The sequence below is a fragment of the Bos taurus genome, chromosome 8, assembly GCF_002263795.3.
Source record: "Bos taurus isolate L1 Dominette 01449 registration number 42190680 breed Hereford chromosome 8, ARS-UCD2.0, whole genome shotgun sequence".
NCBI classification, from domain to species: Eukaryota; Metazoa; Chordata; class Mammalia; order Artiodactyla; family Bovidae; genus Bos; species Bos taurus.
This window is the reverse complement of record NC_037335.1, coordinates 21,910,782-21,928,376: the sequence shown is the minus strand read 5'-3', so window position 1 is coordinate 21,928,376 and position 17,595 is coordinate 21,910,782. Positions and strand designations below refer to the sequence as shown.

Genomic DNA, 17,595 nt, shown 5'->3' with positions numbered 1-17,595 from the left:
ATTTTTTTTTATCAAAGTATAGTTTTTTTACAATATTAGTTTCAAGTATTCAACATAATGATTCAGTATTTTAAAGAATATATGCCATTAAAAGTTATTACAAAATAAAAAGGTTAGAAAAAGTCATTACAAGATAATGACTATAATTCCCTAAATACAATAGATCCTTGTTGTTTATCTATTTTATATATGGTAGTTTGTATCTTAATTCCATACCACTAATTTGCCTCTCCCCTTTAGTAACTATTTTGTTTTCTAAAGATGTATGTACCCAAATGTTCTTTAGAATACAAAATGATATTCTTCTAATTCTGCCAATTCTTTTGCATTAATTAACTAGAAATTTTCTACAAAGATAAACCTCTCTTTTTCAACAATTTGGTTACTCTAAAATAATTCATGCAGGACAGGTAAGATACATGTCCTTGATTCTTCCTCTTATTTATCAATTTTCAGAGTAATGTGTTTATGCTCTTGCTACTTCTATTCATTGGTTTATAATGGTGCAGTCTAGAAACAACATGAATGTCCAGCAGTAGAAGATATCCTGTGATATATTTGTGCTATAAATACTGTGCAATCTTTAAACATAAAAGAATGTTTAATAATATAGAAAAATATTTCAGATGAAGTATTAAATGAAAAAGGACATAGAAATATACATGTAGCATGATCCAAATATCTATAATACATACATTGCAAAGTCCTATTTCAGTCTCAGATATTGACCTGATTATTATAGGATAGTGAGTTTTAGAATCTTAAAATTTCTTTATTTATTTTCCATAGAACTTCCTATGAAATACATTACTTTTATCATGGTAGGGGAGTTTGAAGGAGAATGGATACATGTTTATGAATGGCCAAGTCCCTTTGCTGTTCACACGAAACTATCACAACATTGCTAATAGGCTAGACTCCAATACAAAATAAAAAGTTTATATATATTTATATAGTCAGACTTAAAAAAATAAAATGTGAGTTTATTTAAAGGAAAGGTCTCTGGGAAAGTCATACTTGAAGAAAATTACGGGTGGTGATCTTAGTTCTGGCTTTGACTTCTATTGTAACTTTGGATCTTCCTTCCTATATCTAAATGAGTCTTTATGGAGCTAACCAAACAATTGTAGGGATTCTAAATGTGTTAAGTTCTGTAGACTCCTTTTTCCTTAAACATAACACTCTCTGTTGACTCACATAATCAGTAGAAAGAGGTCTATTAAAGTTGAGTCATGCTCAGCTCAATTTGATTAGTTCAGAAGACAGCCAAACTGAATTTCCTGTTTTTGTTTCTTGCACATGGTGTGTGTGTGTGTGTGTGTGTGTGTGTGGTGTGTATGTGTGTCCGTTTTATCAACTGGTCCAGTGGTCTGTATCAGATGAACAAAAGGACCGCAGTCTCAAGATTGGGTTTCTCGTCAAGGCCTGTTTAACATACAAAATTTGTTTGTTGCTTAGTTTCCAGATGAGTGAAAGGGAGCAGACACACTAGCTTTGATTTTGACAAGTTCCCGGTGATCCCCTAGAAAGTACTTGTTTCTACGGGGACCTCCCTGAGGCCTAGTTTCTACTTCTGTAAAATGGGGATTAGATGGTTTGACTCATAGGATTGTTTCCAGCACAATGTACGTAAAACTCTTGGCACAGTCCTCAGCAATAAGCAGGTGCGCAACAATGCTAGTTTACTCTTCTCTCTTCTCAAAGAGAAAGTGAAGCAGTCTTTCCCCTTTTACTATATTCTAATATTAGAGAGCAGATCCTGGGGTCAGGCTCTCTAGATTCAAGTTCAGCTCCACTCTTGGCTTTGGGCAAGTGATATAAATGCAAGTTTTGTCCCTCAGTTTTCTTATATGAAAATATGGATAATAATACTTCCTATTTATAGCCTGCTATACATTGACTCTGATGCTGGGAGGGATTGGGGGCAGGAAGAGAAGGGGATGACAGAGGATGAGATGGCTGGATGGCATCACTTACTTGATGGATGTGAGTCTGAGTGAACTCTGGGAGTTGGTGATGGACAGGGAGGCCTGGTGTGCTGCGATTCATGGGGTTGCAAAGAGTTGGACATGACTGAGTGACTGAATTGACTGACTGACTGATGCATATCAAATGAGTTAGAGTGCTTAGAATGTTTTCTGCCCCAGACTAAGAACCATGTGGTGTAAATTTTTATCTTTATTTTCTGCCTAAAGGAATGAAATTTCCAAGCCCAAAGTTTAAGGCATTTCCCCTGTGGATGATGCGTGAGATACACTGACCACTTCTTACTTTTTACTTCTCTTTTATTAGGTCTTATATAGACCTTCTTCCTTCTGTTGATTTAATACAGGCACACAATCCAGATTTTACATAATCAGGTCAAGGTTTCCTCCTGTGATTATAATTGATTAGAATTGTGTGAGGTTTACCCCCCTTTTCTTGTCTTTTCCTTGCTGTTGTGATGGTAGTGGCGGTGGTGGGCACCGTCATGCCTATGCGTTGGAACCCTGAAGTGAAACACCCTGTTGGACTTCCGTGCAGCCCAACTTTCTACACACTCATTTTATGACTAATCTTTTGTTGGGAGATTTTTACAGATTTCTGCTTCCATTATGGGACATTTTATTACTGTCTCAAAAGGTAAACAGTGTACAATGCTTAGTGAGGGGTGGGAATGGAATAACCCAAGTTCTTTCCAACATGTTGACAACAGAGGATTACTAGGTTTAGGACTTGGATGCTGAATAACTCAGACACAGGGACAAATCACATGGCCAGATTACTCAGGAATAGGACAGCTTAAGTAGCACACAGGAACCTCAGATACCAAATGGGAACATTATTCTCAGATTGTAGGAACTGTGTCAGGAAATGTTTTCCACTCACACTGAAGAAAATAACAATAGAGCCAAAGTAGATGTACCCTCTACAGCAATAACCAAAGAGATAATTTTTATTTTTACTTATTTATTTATTTAAAGATAATTTTTAAATGTGTTGCTAATGGGACCAAGGGGCATCCCGAGTGGCTCAGTGGTAGAGAATCTGCCTGCCCATGTAGGAGTTGTGGGTTCAATCCCTGGGTTGGGAAGATCCCCTGGAGAAGGAAATGGTAACCCACTCCAGTATTCTTGCCTGGGAAATCCCATGGACAGAGGACTCTGGTGGGCTGCAGTGCATGGGGTCGCAAAAGAATCAGAAACCACTGAGCAACAACAAATGAGACCAATGTGTCTTCTGTATTCATTTATAGGCACCAGAGTGTTTTTCAAATTGCATCAAAGTGACCAGGTACGTCAAAGTATACCCTAGGAAAACAGGACAGTAAGTATTGCGTCACATCTAGGGAAACGTTGTACTGTGAAAACAGCTCGAGTTATAAAAAGGGAGTTTGAAGAAATGAGCGCCAGTGGTTAAAACCTTCTCACTAGGTAGCCAGCAGTCCTCAGAGTAGAAAGTAATCTGATATGGAGGGTAGACCCCAGTTGTCTGGGCAGAAATATCTAGTATGGGCTAGAACAATCTGCTCAGACACTTTTCTGAAACGATTAAAAGCATCTATTCCCAGATGTTTTCGTTCTGTGTTCACAAGGGCACAGACTAGGGCATTCTTTTTTCCACTGACTGTTCACGCCCAAGAGAAGGAAGTGATTTGGTAAACGCTTGATGCTGGTTATCTTGTAAGATGAACCTTCTGTCTGGGAGCAGAAAACACAGATGTTGGGGGTTGGAAAGCCATTTGTAGGTTTTAAATAAGGAAGTGAGAGAAAATGTGGTGCTGTTTATAGATTTATAAAATATGAAATTAGAAAAAAATCATCTACTTTAGCTATTTAAATTTAAGAGCCACTTGACTTCCATTTATGAAAACTTTGGAAACACTCTAAGATAGTGTATTAGTCAGGGTTCTCCAGAGAAGCAGACCAACACATATTTCACATTAAGATTATATATGTTTAAATTTTATACATTTAAATGTATATATTCAATTGAATATTTACATATATGTGTGTATGTATGTGGAGAAGGCAATGGCACCCTACTCCAGTACTCTTGCCTGGAAAATCCCATGAGCTGAGGAGCCTGGTAAGCTGCAGTTCATGGGGTCGCTAAGAGTCAGACACGACTGAGCGACTTCCCTTTCACTTTTCACTTTCATGCATTGGAGAAGGAAATGGCAACCCACTCCAGTGTTTTTGCCTGGAGAATCCCAGGGACTGGGGAGCCTGGTGGGCTGCTATCTATGGGATCGCAGAGTCAGACACGAATGAAGCGACTTAGCAGCAGTAGCAGCAGTGTATGTATGTATATATATATAACTGGATTGGCTCTTGTGATTGTGAGGAGCAAGCCAGCAGTCTGGAAATTGAGATAAGAGTTGATGTTATAACTTTGAGTCTGAATTTTACCGAGCAGCAGTATGGAGATTCAGGAGGGTTTCTACATGGCTGTCTTGAAGAGAAGTCCTTCCATTCAGTCCTTGCTCTTAAGGCTCTCAGCTGACTGGATAAAACTCACTCACATTATGAGGGTAACTTGTCTTACTCAAGGCCTACTGAATAAATGTTAAGCTTCCCTCATGGCTCAGTTGGTAAAGAATCTGCCTGCAATGCAGGAGACCCCAGTTTGATTCCTGGGTAGGGAAGAGCTGCTGGAGAAGGGATAGGGCTACCCACTCCAGTATTTTTGGGCTTCCCTGGTGGCTCAACTGATAAAGAATCCACCTGCAATATGGGAGACCTGGGTTCAATCCCTGGATTGGGAAGGTCCCCTGGAGAAGGGAAAGGCTACCCACTCCAGTATTCTGGTCTGAGAATTCCATGGACTGTGTAGATCATGGGGTTGCAAAGAGTCGAAACGACATTCACTTTCACAACTAAAACGGCTTCACAGCAAAATCTAGACTGATGTTTGGCCAAAAAGCTGTGCCAGTTGTAGCTCAGTTGGTAAAGAATCCGCCTGCAATGTGGGAGACCCCGTTTCGATTCCTCGGTCGGGAAGATACCCTGGAGATAGGATAGGCTACCCACTCCACATGCTTGGGCTTACCTGGTGGCTCAATTGGTAAAGAATCCGCCTGCTATGCGGGAGACCTGGGTTCAATTCCTGGGTTGGGAAGATCCCCTGGAGAAGGAAAAGGTTACCCACTTCAGTATCCCAGCCTGGAGAATTCCATGGACTGTATAGTCCATGGGGTCACAAAGAGCTGGACATGACTGAGCTACTTTCACTTCACTTTGGCCAAAAAACTGGGCCAGGTTGACACATAATATTAACCATTGCAGATAGTAAAGATTTATGATGTTACCCTTAGTTTAGAAGTGATTTTATTAGCTCAGGTAAGTCAATTGACCATTTTGCTTTAGGCTTGCAATCAGTTAAGAGAGAGGACCACTCTTGTTATCTGCTTCACACTTGGAAGGGGAGGTATAAGGTAACAGGAGTATTTTACAGCCCTCTAGAAATCCAAGTGATAATTACCGCTATTTGAACACTTCCCTTTTTGTCCTATATCACACAATCCCTTTATTGACAACTTTGTGATAAGGGCTAATGACTTTTAGCTTCATCACTGACATTGTGGAAACCTACTAGTTGATGTTTTGTTAATTAATTGGATCGAACCCGGGTCTCCTGCATTGCAGACAGACGCTTTACCATCTGAGCCACCAGGGAAGCCTTAATTAATTGGAATTTTCCATGTAAAAATGAATGTCTCTACTTCTAGTGAACAACTGTTTTCTTCTAAGGAGGAAATATTTACAAAACATCAATGATTGTGTTTACAGAAGATGAAAAATGATACTGGGATGGGTTGTGGAAGATTGTTAACAATCTTGCTTGGTGACATAAACGGGAGAGTTTCCTTTCTATTTTCTAGTTTTTAAAGTCTTGCCGTGTACATCTTGGAGCCATGGTGGAAATACACCAACAACGGAGAAACAAAGATACAGTCCCGAGCTCACTATATATCATCTACAGATGACCAAAAAATTCTAGTTTCTTTGAAAAATTGACTCATTATTTAGTTACATAAAATTTGAAGGTCACTTGCAATTAATTATTTGAAATAAAAATAGTCATAACAGTTCTAAGAATCTTCCATAACTTTTCTTTTAAACTCTGACCCTAAAACTTAATTTATTTCAGGCTTTAACAAAACAAATACTACCAAGTATGTTATCAATTGCTAGTGTTCAATGCTAATAAACATGAGTTTGGGTTTTAAGGGCCATATTTTAGACTACATCTCAAGGTTTTAGACTATATCTCTAAGCCTTTGAAATATATCCTTACTCACTAAGGGAACCTGGTAAGAGATATAGCTAAATCGATATACACACAAGCTCCTGTGAGAAAACCATTCAGAACTGTAGGTTGTTGGGGTGTGGTATTGGATAAATTACATCACTGCCTGATCAGGGATGGATGTGAAGGGCCAGAATCTTTCTTTATGTATCTTATTTATGTTTTAAATGAGATTTTGAGTTTTTTTTAAAAACCAACTAAGTTACTTCAGTTGTGTCCGACTCTGTGCAACCCCAGAGAGGGCAGCCCACCAGGCTCCCCCGTTCTTGGGATTCTCCAGGCAAGAATTCTGGAGTGGGTTGCCATTTCCTTCTCCAATGCATGAAAGTGAAAAGTGAAAGGGAAGTCACTCAGTCATGTCTGACTCTTAGCAACCCCATGGACTGCAGCTTACCAGGCTCCTCCATCCATGGGATTTTCCAGGCAATAGTACTGGAGAGGGGTGCCATTGCCTTCTCCTTAAAAAAAAAAAAAAAAAAAAAAGAAGCCAACTAGCCAGGAATAAATCTATTGCTGCACATGTCAAAGCACACAATAAAGTTTATTACTCTTGTTTGCTACATTACTCACAGATTCTAAAGACTGAAAACTGAACTTTTAACTAATTTGATGCATCATCTAATTATGAATTTAATCATCTATATTCAGGATTCATACAAATTAATATTCTTCCTTTGTTTATGGGACCTAACCCATAATGGTTCTACTGAAACTTTATTGCACAGTGAAATGGAAACTTTTTCTGAGTCTAAGACTTGTAGGAGAACTCCCTACGTGACAAGTACTGAGGACAAATATTCAAAGCAGCCTCCTGCCTGCAAGGAGTTCATAATGTCATGGGGGCCAAAGATAAAGGAACACTTGTAAAGTATTTTGATCAATGAGATAAAAGAGATTTGCCCAGAATTAGGTTTTCTCCTGTACCATTTCTCACATACCCAGAAATACTTTGTCATGGACCCTGTGGGTTTTGCTGACTCAGACTTCCTTACTTCTTCTCTTGCTGCTGCTACTGCTAAGTCGCTTTAGTCGTGTCTGACTCTGTGTGACTCCATAGAAGGAAGCCCACCAGGCTCCCTCGTCCCTGGGATTCTCCAGGCAAGAACACTGGAGTGGGTTGCCGTTTCCTTCTCCAATGCATGAAAGTGAGAAGTAAGTGAAGTCGCTCAGTCACATCCGACTCTTAGCGACCCCATGGACTGCAGCCTACCAGGCTTCACCATCCATGGGATTTTCCAGGCAAGAGAACTAGAGTGGGGTGCCATTGCCTTCTCCAACTCCTTCTCTTACAGGACCCCAACTTTCCCTGGTAAATCCTGCCTCCCAATACAACCTGTCATTTGAAACTATCATTCAAGATGATTGGACTCTTTTAACCAAGGGGGCAAGTATGTGATACAATGTAGGCTAACTCACACTCTCTCTTAGGACTTTGAATCTTTGAGAGTGTCTTAGGGAAAGAAATAGTTGGAGGCTTCATTCCTATGGTCATGTCCTGAAGAGACTATCCAACCAGCCACATGACAGGTTTTGCCTTCCCTACCTTCTATGTCCTGCAAAAAGCTAGTTATTCAAGTTTCCTTTGATTCTGTGAGCTATTTCATCCCGTATCTTGCCAATAAACTCATTAAAACAATGTGGTTTATGCTGTTTAAAAACCAAAGAATTCCTGATTTGGTATCATGTAATATGAACAGTTCTTTCTGGCCCTCCTTAGTTTTCTCCTACCTTTATCCTCTCCTCATGTAAATTTTACTCTCTTTTTTGTCATGCTTTACATCTTCCTCTAGGACATAGTGATTGCCATCTGAGGAAGATCCTGGGCTCAGCTGAGGCAGGCCTGCATTTTCCCTTATTACAGTAATTACAAAGTGTGGGCATTTGAAGAGCTATCATTTATTGAGCATCTGTTGTTCAGTCGCTAAGTCACGTCTGACTCTTTGCCACCCTGTTGACTGCAGCATATGTTACCTTATTTCATTATTACAGCAAGCCTATGAAATAGTATTATAGTTACTTAGAGAAGCTTCCCAAAGAAAGGCAATGCCAAAGAATGTTCAAACTACCACACAATTGCACTCATCTCACACGCTAGTAAAGTAATGCTCAAAATTCTCCAAGCCAGGCTTCAGCAATACATGAACCGTGAACTTCCTGATGTTCAAGCTGGTTTTAGAAAAGGCAGAGGAACCAGAGATCAAATTGCCAACATCCGCTGGATCATTGAAAAAGCAAGAGAATTCCAGAAAAACATCTATTTTTGCTTTATTGACTATGCCAAAGCCTTTGACTATGTGGATCACAATAAACTGTGGAAACTTCTGAAAGAGATGGGAATACCAGACGACTTGATCTGCCTCTTGAGAAATCTGTATGCAGGTCAGGAAGCAACAGTTAGAACTGGACATGGAACAACAGACTGGTTCCAAATAGGAAAAGGAGTACATCAAGGCTGTATATTGTCACCCTGAGTATTTAACTTATACTCAGAGTACATCATGAGAAATGCTGGGCTGGAAGAAGCACAAGCTGGAATCAAGATTGGCGGGAGAAATATCAATAACCTCAGATATGCAGACAACACCACCCTTATGGCAGAAAGTAAAGAGGAACTAAAAAGCCTCTTGATGAAAGTAAAAGTGGAGAGTGAAAAAGTTGGCTTAAAGCTCAACATTGAGAAAACTAAGATCATGGCATCCGGTCCCATCACTTCATGGAAAATAGATGGGAAACAGTGGAAACAGTGTCAGACTTTATTTTTTGGGGCTCCAAAATCACTGCAGATGGTGACTGCAGCCATGAAATTAAAAGATGCTTCCTCCTTGGAAGGAAAATTATGACCAACCTAGATAGCATATTCAAAAGCAGAGACATTACTTGGCCAACAAAGGTCCGTCTAGTCAAGGCTATGGTTTTTCCTGTGGTCATGTATGGATGTGAGAGTTGGACTGTGAAGAAGGCTGAGCGCTGAAGAATTGATGCTTTTGAACTGTGGTGTTGGAGAAGACTCTTGAGAGTCCCTTGGACTGCAAGGAGATCCAACCAGTCCATTCTGAAGGAGATCAGCCTTGGGATTTCTTTGGAAGGAATGATGTTAAAGCTGAAACTCCAGTACTTTGGCCACGTCATGCGAAGAGTTGACTCATTGGAAAAGACTCTGATGCTGGGAGGGATTAGGGGCAGGAGGAGAAGGGGACGACAGAGGATGAGATGGCTGGATGCCATCACTGACTCGATGGACGTGAGTCTGAGTGAACTCCGGGAGTTGGTGATGGACAGGGAGGCCTGGCGTGCTGCGATTCATGGGGTCGCAAAGAGTCGGACACGACTGAGCAACTGAACTGAACTGAACTGAACTGAAATGAGAGAAGCAGAGTTCAAGCAAGTTAAGGAACTGGTCCAAGTTTATACAGCAGAAATATATCAGAGCTCTAATTTGAACCCATATCTACCTGACTTCAAAACTCATTATTTCATTGAGGCTTTTCTGCTACTTTCCTCCAAGTTTTCACAAGTTTGATAACTTGCACATATTACTGTAACTTTGTGAATCTTGGTTTCTTTATCTATAAAACTGGTATATGAATACTATGTCATATAGATGTAATCACTAAATGGGATAATGCACAGAAAGCCTTTAGATTTTACAAGTGGTCAAAAAATCTGAGTGCTTTCTAGTTCAATTCCAAATTCAACATGTAAACCTGAATCTCAGGGACCATGGGAATTCAAAATCTTAGTTGAATCTGTCATTCCAATTATCCCTAACAAACTTCTCACCAGAGTGTAGCTGTGGAAAAATCCTGAATTCTATTTTCTCCTTTTTTTTGTCTATCCTCACACCATTCCAAATCTTGGAAGAAATGCTAACAAACAATGAAATGCCTATAGTAGGACATCAATGGCAAAGACTGTTCATGAATTCAAAGTCTAAGTAAGTGGGCAGTAGTCTTCTGCACATTTGCCCCTAAGATTACGTATTTGCCTATTTGTGTTTCATATGTCATTTGTCAGTTTGATAAATATATTTTGACAATACTTTAGAATACATCTAAATTTCAATGTCTAAGGTTTTATAATTTTACAGGTAATTTTTAGTTTGGTAGCTGAAAATAGCATTCCCTCTGTCTCATACTGTTGCTATGAGGGTTAAATAAAATAATATATGGCAATTGTTGTACCTTGAACAGAGTAAGCAGTCAAGAACTGTTAGCTATACTTACTATGACTCACTTTGCATTTATAATATTTTGAAGATAATTGATGCCTACCAAATGTTTACTGAGTTGAACAGAGTCATTAGGCTACAAGAAGAACATGTTTCATGGAAAAGTGAATAGCTGAAAAGAAAGGATTTTAAATTATACAATGTTTGAATGCAAACTGGGGAAAAAGAAATAAAATTCTAATTAAACAAAAAATCTGGTCAACTTTTCTAGTGTGATATTTGGTTATGGCAATGTTAAAAATTATTGACTCAAATGAAACTTTTGGTTTTAGCTTCAGGTTTAAGTTTTACTTATTTTCCTGATTACCAGGAAGCAATATCTGAACTTAGTGGGTGATAGGAAAGTCATACTTTGCAATGCACCAGATTCTGAAGGTGCTTCATTGTCCCCACAACTGCAAATGAAGCCCACATCCTTTCCTTCTGGCCAAGGTGATGGTAAAAACACCCTAGAAAATACATATCATCGGAATTTATTTTATAAATTCTAGTCAAAGTGATATGGCTGTGAGAATCACTGGTTTAGAGCTGGTAGATGAGCCTTCATAAGTCTGTAGCCTTGGGAGCATCAGATACCCATGTTCCTCTCCACTGGGTTGTGGTCAGAGTGGCTGACCTGAAAGCAGAGAGGCTAGAAAACCTAGGAGTGGTGGTGTACAATTTATTAGAACAAGGCAAAGGCAGAGGGGAATAACTGAAAGCATGATAAAACAAAGTATGTTGAGAGAAGTCGAAGGAACAAACAGGGAGGGAACTTAGAAATGTCAAGACCTATGGAGGTACAGGCAAGGCTGGGTCATAGAGTCAAGAGTTCAGAGCTGAGTAAGGATCATAGGCATGTGGAAGAATCAAACAAGCTTGATGGTCTCAAATTCCATTGTATTTGCAGATCATGCATGGCAAATCTGCCACTAAACTAGTTTAAGAGAGACTCCAGGACAGGGCTCTCTGTTAACAAAGACAAGGGCTTGCCATACATAAGCAGAAACTTCATACCATTTTGGAAGTGATGAGAGATTTTCTTGAGCAAGAGTTTTCATCTTTTATAATATTATATTTCTATCTGCCTTACATCCCAAATTTGTGGTATAAGACCAAAGTTGAAATAACACCAGAGAAATATCATTTCATTCTGTCTTAATGGTCTCTCAAACTTTGTCCCCAATGCTGGCAATGAGAAATGTTACAGGATATAGTGTGGTAGGAGCAGTTTTTAGATGATACTTTTTTGCATACTGGCATTGACCACAGTTGTGTGAATAAATCTTTACTTCTACTTGTAACTGATGGGAATACTGACTTATTTGAAAACATATAGCTCTAAAAAATCTATAACAATTTAATAAATATACAATATACTTATATAAAATATACTTTTCATAAATGTTATATATTTAAAATACTAGATATGTACATACATTTATATTTGTTGTTGTTCAGTTGCTAAGTTGTATCTGACTCTTTGTGACCCCATGGTCACAGCAGCATGCCAGGACTGCAGCGCGCCAGCCTTCCCTGTCCTTCACTATCTCCCAGAGTTTGCTCAAATCCATTGCTATTGAGTTGGTGATGCTATCTAACCATCTCATCCTCTGCCATCCCCTTCTCCTTTTACCTTCAATCTTCCCCAGCATCAGGGTCTTTTCCAATGAGTCACTCTTCACATCAGGTGGCCCAAGTATTGGAGTGTTAGCTTCATCATCAGTACTTCCAATGAATAATTAGATTTGATTTCCTTTAGGATTGACTGGTTGAATCTTCTTGCAGTCCAAGGGACTCTCCAGAGTCTTCTCCAGCACCATGATTTTAGAACTCAGCTTTCTTTATGGTCCAGCTCTCACGTCTGCACATGACTATTGGAAAACCCATAGCTTTGACTATATGGACCTTTGTCAGCAAAGTGATGTCTCTGCTTTTGAATACACTGTCTAGCTTTGTCATAGTTTTTTTCCCAAGGAGTAAGTGTCTTTTAAACTCATAGCTGCAGTTACCATCTGCAGTGATTTTGGAGCCCAAGAAAATAAAATCTGTCACTGCTTCCACTTTCCCCTTCTATTTGTTATGAAGTGATGGGACCAGATGCCATGATCTTCGTTTTCTGAATGTTGACTTTTAAACTAGCTTTTTCTCTCTCCTCTTTCACCCTCATAAAGAGGCTCTTTAGTTCCTTTTTACTTTCTGCCATTAGAGTGATATCATCTGCATATCTGAGGTTGTTGATATTTCTCTTGGAAATCTTAATTCCAGTTTGTGCTTCATCTAGCCTGGCATTTCATATGACGTACTCTGCATAGGCACTAAATAAAGTGATAATATACAGCCTTGAAGTACTCCTTTCCCAATTTTGTACCAGTTGGTTGTTCCATGTCCAATACTAACTGTTGCTTCTTTACCTGCATACAGGTTTCTCAGGAAGCAGGTCAGGTGGTCTGGTATTCCTATCTGTTTAAGAATTTTTCATAGCTTGTTGTGATTCACACAGTCAAAGGGTTTAGCGTAGTCAATGAAGCAGAAGTAGATTGTTTTCTGAAATTCCCTTGCTATCTCTATGCTGCTGCTGCTGCTAAGTCACTTCAGTCCTATCTGACTCTGTGCGACCCCATAGACAGCAGCCCACCAGGCTCCCTCGTCCATGGGATTTTCCAGGCAAGAGTACTGGAGTGGGTTGCTATTGCCTTCTCTGCTATCTCTATGAGCCAACACTATATGTAAAAATATAAAAATATGATAAGCAGCATTAAGATGTACTGAGATTTAAAAAATGATTTCCACTGTGGTTCTTGACCCTCTTCTAGCACTCATGCAGTGACATGAACTTATTAAAAAGGAGAATAATGTGTGAGAGGTCCAAATAAAGGGAGATAACTCAAAAGCCAGAGATGTTTTACATTTTAACAAGATGTACTTGTTAAAATAGAGTACTGAGAAAAAAATTCTACTGCTTAGAAGGTGTCATTCTGTATGATTTCTCTAGGACAGTGTTTTTCTCTTTGTAAAATATGTTTATTGGTAGCTGCTTAAACGATTCCACTATTTAAAAAAGCTTTTTATTGTGAAAAATCTAAAGCATACAGAAAAGAAGAGAATTAAGTATAATAAATTCTCATGAATCTATTATCCAGCTTCAAGAATTATCAATATTTTTCTCATCTTGTTTCATTTAAACCCTTACTTATTTATTTATTTTTAAATTTTATTTTATTTTTAAACTTTACATAATTGTATTAGTTTTGCCAAATATCAAAATGAATCCACCACAGGTATACATGTGTTCCCCATCCTGAACCCTCCTTCCTCCTCCCTCCCCATACCATCCCTTTGGGTCGTCCCAGTGCACTAGCCCCAAGCATCCAGTATCGTGCATTGAACCTGGACTGGCAACTCGTTTCATACGTGATATTTTACATGTTTCAATGCCATTCTCCCAAATCTTCCCACCCTCTCCCTCTCCCACAGATTCCATAAGACTGTTCTATACATCAGTGTCTCTTTTGCTGTCTCGTACACCAGGTTATTGTTACCATCTTTCTAAATTCCATATATATGCGTTAGTATACTGTATTGGTGTTTTTCCTTCTGGCTTACTTCACTCTGTATAATAGGCTCCAGTTTCATCCACCTCATCAGAACTGATTCAAATGTATTCTTTTTAATGGCTGAGTAATACTCCATTGTGTATATGTACCACAGCTTTCTTATCCATTCATCTGCTGATGGACATCTAGGTTGCTTCCATGTCCTGGCTATTATAAACAGTGCTGCGATGAACATTGGGGTACACGTGTCTCTTTCCCTTCTGGTTTCCTCAGTGTGTATGACTAGCAGTGGGATTGCTGGATCATAAGGCAGTTCTATTTCCAGTTTTTTAAGGAATCTCCACACTGTTCTCCATAGTGGCTGTACTAGTTTGCATTCCCACCAACAGTGTAAGAGGGTTCCCTTTTCTCCACACCCTATCCAGCATTTATTATTTGTAGACTTCTGGATCGCAGCCATTCTGACTGGTGTGAAATGGTACCTCATAGTGTAAACCCTTACTTTTTTTGAGGGAGGGGCTAGTATTTAAGCAAATTTCAGACATTGCTTCATTTCACTCATACACACTTCATTATGCATTGCTAGTTGAAAGAGTATGTTTTATGTACCAACCATGTCATTATCCCAATTTATAAAATTAACAATTTTAACATTCAACCCATATTCAGATTTGCTTATTTCACATATTTTTAAACAACATATTTCACTTATTATAATTAGGCAAAAATGTGAGAAGTTATTGGAAATTATAATAGACTTATTTGAAGAAACATATCTAGCAATAATATTTTGATAATGATAATGTTGGTGGTGATAATGACAGACATGATCTATTATAGGAGAAATAATTATTATCTTTGAGATTAAGTTGCAAAATGTTTACTTTTAATTGCATATTATTTTAGAAAGTCAATTTATAGTCAATTTATATATACATATAAATATATGTATATTTATATACAAATATATAAATAAATTTGTAAAATTTATTTAATTTGATTTCCTATAATAGAATTACAGTGTTCGAGAGTGTGAATGCTTGTAAGATTTTTATTTTTATTTATTTTTTTTAATGATTTTTCATTCCCCAATTATCCCCCAGAAATTGTTTTCCGATTCAATTTCTAGAAACTGAGTACTTATTTTAATTCAACTTCATTAGTATAAAATATAACATGTATGTTTTAATAAAATGATGTATGAAATATCACATCTTTCAATTAGCTTTTTGTGAGAATGAATTATCTTTCAATTTTTTTTTTTAATTCTTTTTCAAATGTTTCTATCTATAATTGTAATTCTTTGCCTGGCATGATTCTGGACCAACTTTCTATTTCAGGGCTCATCTTACTGATTTGTAAAAACTTTGTTTATAGTAAAGACATAAACTTCTTGTGTACCTTGTGTTGTTAAATATTTTCTTCTAATTTCATTTGTTTTTTCCAATGAAATTTAAAATTTTTACAGTCAAACCTATCAGTATTTTTTATTGTTATTTCTTTAGAAATTTTACTCAGAAAGTCCTCCCTATCCTAAGATAATATATATTTAAATTTGCTTCATGTTGATTTATGATTTTTTAAAAATGCTTAGTTTGTTTTTTCTTCTGAATTAATTTTAGGAGTATGGTGTAATGGAAGGCGCTGACAAGACTTCTTCCAATCATTTCATCTCCATATCATATAAAAAGTAACATTTCCTATCCTTACTGATTTTTTTCAACCAAGCTTTTATGTCCACTGTGGCTCATAATGGTGTATTGATTTACAAGTGAATGGGTTGTCTACATATTTTTTTCCCTAGCAGACTGTTAAAGGACCCTTTTGTTGTCTTCCTTTGTATTTTTTACATTGCTTTGAGCGTGGTAGTCAATAAAATTTGTTGTATGAAATAAACAATTAATGAGTCATTAATATATCTGGGAAAGTAGTAACTCTAAGATAAATGAATGTCTGTTTTGACTGGTTTAAATATTTAACTTTTGGAAAAAAGAGCACTGGACCTGAAGGGTTCTTTAACAAACCCTCCAGTTGATGATTCTTTTCTATAACTTAAGTAATTCAGTCACTTTCCTAGTCAGAACATCAGTTTCTCATGGTCCCTAGGATCAGGATTAAAATGGATTCAAAGCATTTGAATTCATCATTCTTTTGAAACAACTGTGATGCAGCTGAGCTGTTACCTCTCAAACCCTAGTAACCTACAGACATTTTTTACAAAACACCTTTGAAGATTGCATTATGTCTTGTCAATCCAGCAGGATTTACATATATGCCAGCCAGTTCTGGGACATCTCAACAACATTCTCCTAAGAATTCGCTTCCGGGGACACACACATCCTAACTCCACTATAAACTCCATCCTCACAGGGACTAGATCTTCCACTGGTTTTGCAACCTCCTGGAGAAGGCATTGGCAACCCACTCCAGTGCTCTTGCCTGGAAAGCCCCATGGACCGAGGAGCCTGGTGGCCTGCAGTCCATGGGGTCGCTAAGAGTCAGACACGACTGAGCGACTTCACTTTCACTTTTCACTTTCATACATTGGAGAAGGAAATGGCAACCCACTCAAGTATTCTTGCCTGGAGAATCCCAGGGACAGAGGAGCCTAGTGGGCTGCCATCTGTGGGGTCGCACAGAGTCGGACAGGACTGAAGCGATTTAGCAGCAGCAGCAGCGGCCGCAGCAGTATTGCATTCGAGTGACGAATACTGAGGCTTGCTCCATGACTAAACCCGCACCTTGCTGCGCTCCTCCCCTCCGAGCCACTGAGTGGATCGGGCCTTGCTGTCACCTCCCAGTCTCCTGGAGGCCGCGGAGTCCCGCAGCGTCGCCAGTCTCTGACACTCGGTGGCTGCCTGACTTTCGCTAAGCTCTGCAGGCTCGCCGGCCTCGGTCCGGGGCTGAACGCCCCGCCAAGGGCTGGGCACCCGCTCGCAAGGCTCGGAGATAGACCCTTTCCCCGACTTATTCCCCATTCTCGCCCTTTCCCTGCTGTCCTTTGCAGCATTGTAAGAATGGATTGAGAAAGTCTTTTTGTTTCGTTACTTCATTAAGTAAACGTCTTTGCTTCTTACCGAGCAGCCCTGGTGTCTGGCCTTCAGTTTCCTTTCAGTGAAACGAGGGGACTGAAGTAGATGGGCGTTTTCAAAATGTGGTTGAGTTCCTAGGAATGAAAAGGTGCTTCTGGGGCCGCTGTTTAAAAACAATCTAAACCAAAACATAACAATAGAACACTTCTCCTCTTCCCCCACAAACTAGCCTCAAAAAATCCAACAGCAAAAAACCCCTTGTAGAATCGCTGAGGCAGATAACCCTCCACTGTTTTTTTTCACAGCTAACATGTTATACTTTAAATTGTCTTCATTTTCTTTACAACACATTGGTTTTTCACCTGTAATGATTTTCATAAATTGAGAATTTTACTTCAATAATTTCTTCATATAAATTTAATAAGTATGCCTTATATCCACTAGCTGATTAAAACAGCTTATGTCAAAAATCATCACCACATAACTTCTGCTTCAGAGAAAATTCTAG

At 38.7% G+C, this 17,595-nt stretch overlaps 1 long non-coding RNA gene across 1 annotated transcript in view; it reads left to right on the top strand.

The window, feature by feature from the left end:
* Positions 1–16,015, top strand: part of LOC132345927 (uncharacterized) — a 73,533-nt gene extending 57,518 nt beyond the window's left edge. Inside the window, exon 3 of the long non-coding RNA XR_009495521.1 lies at positions 15,678–16,015. This is a non-coding gene — a long non-coding RNA (uncharacterized lncRNA). The remainder of the gene's footprint in view (positions 1–15,677) is intronic.
* Positions 16,016–17,595: the final 1,580 nt, after the last annotated feature.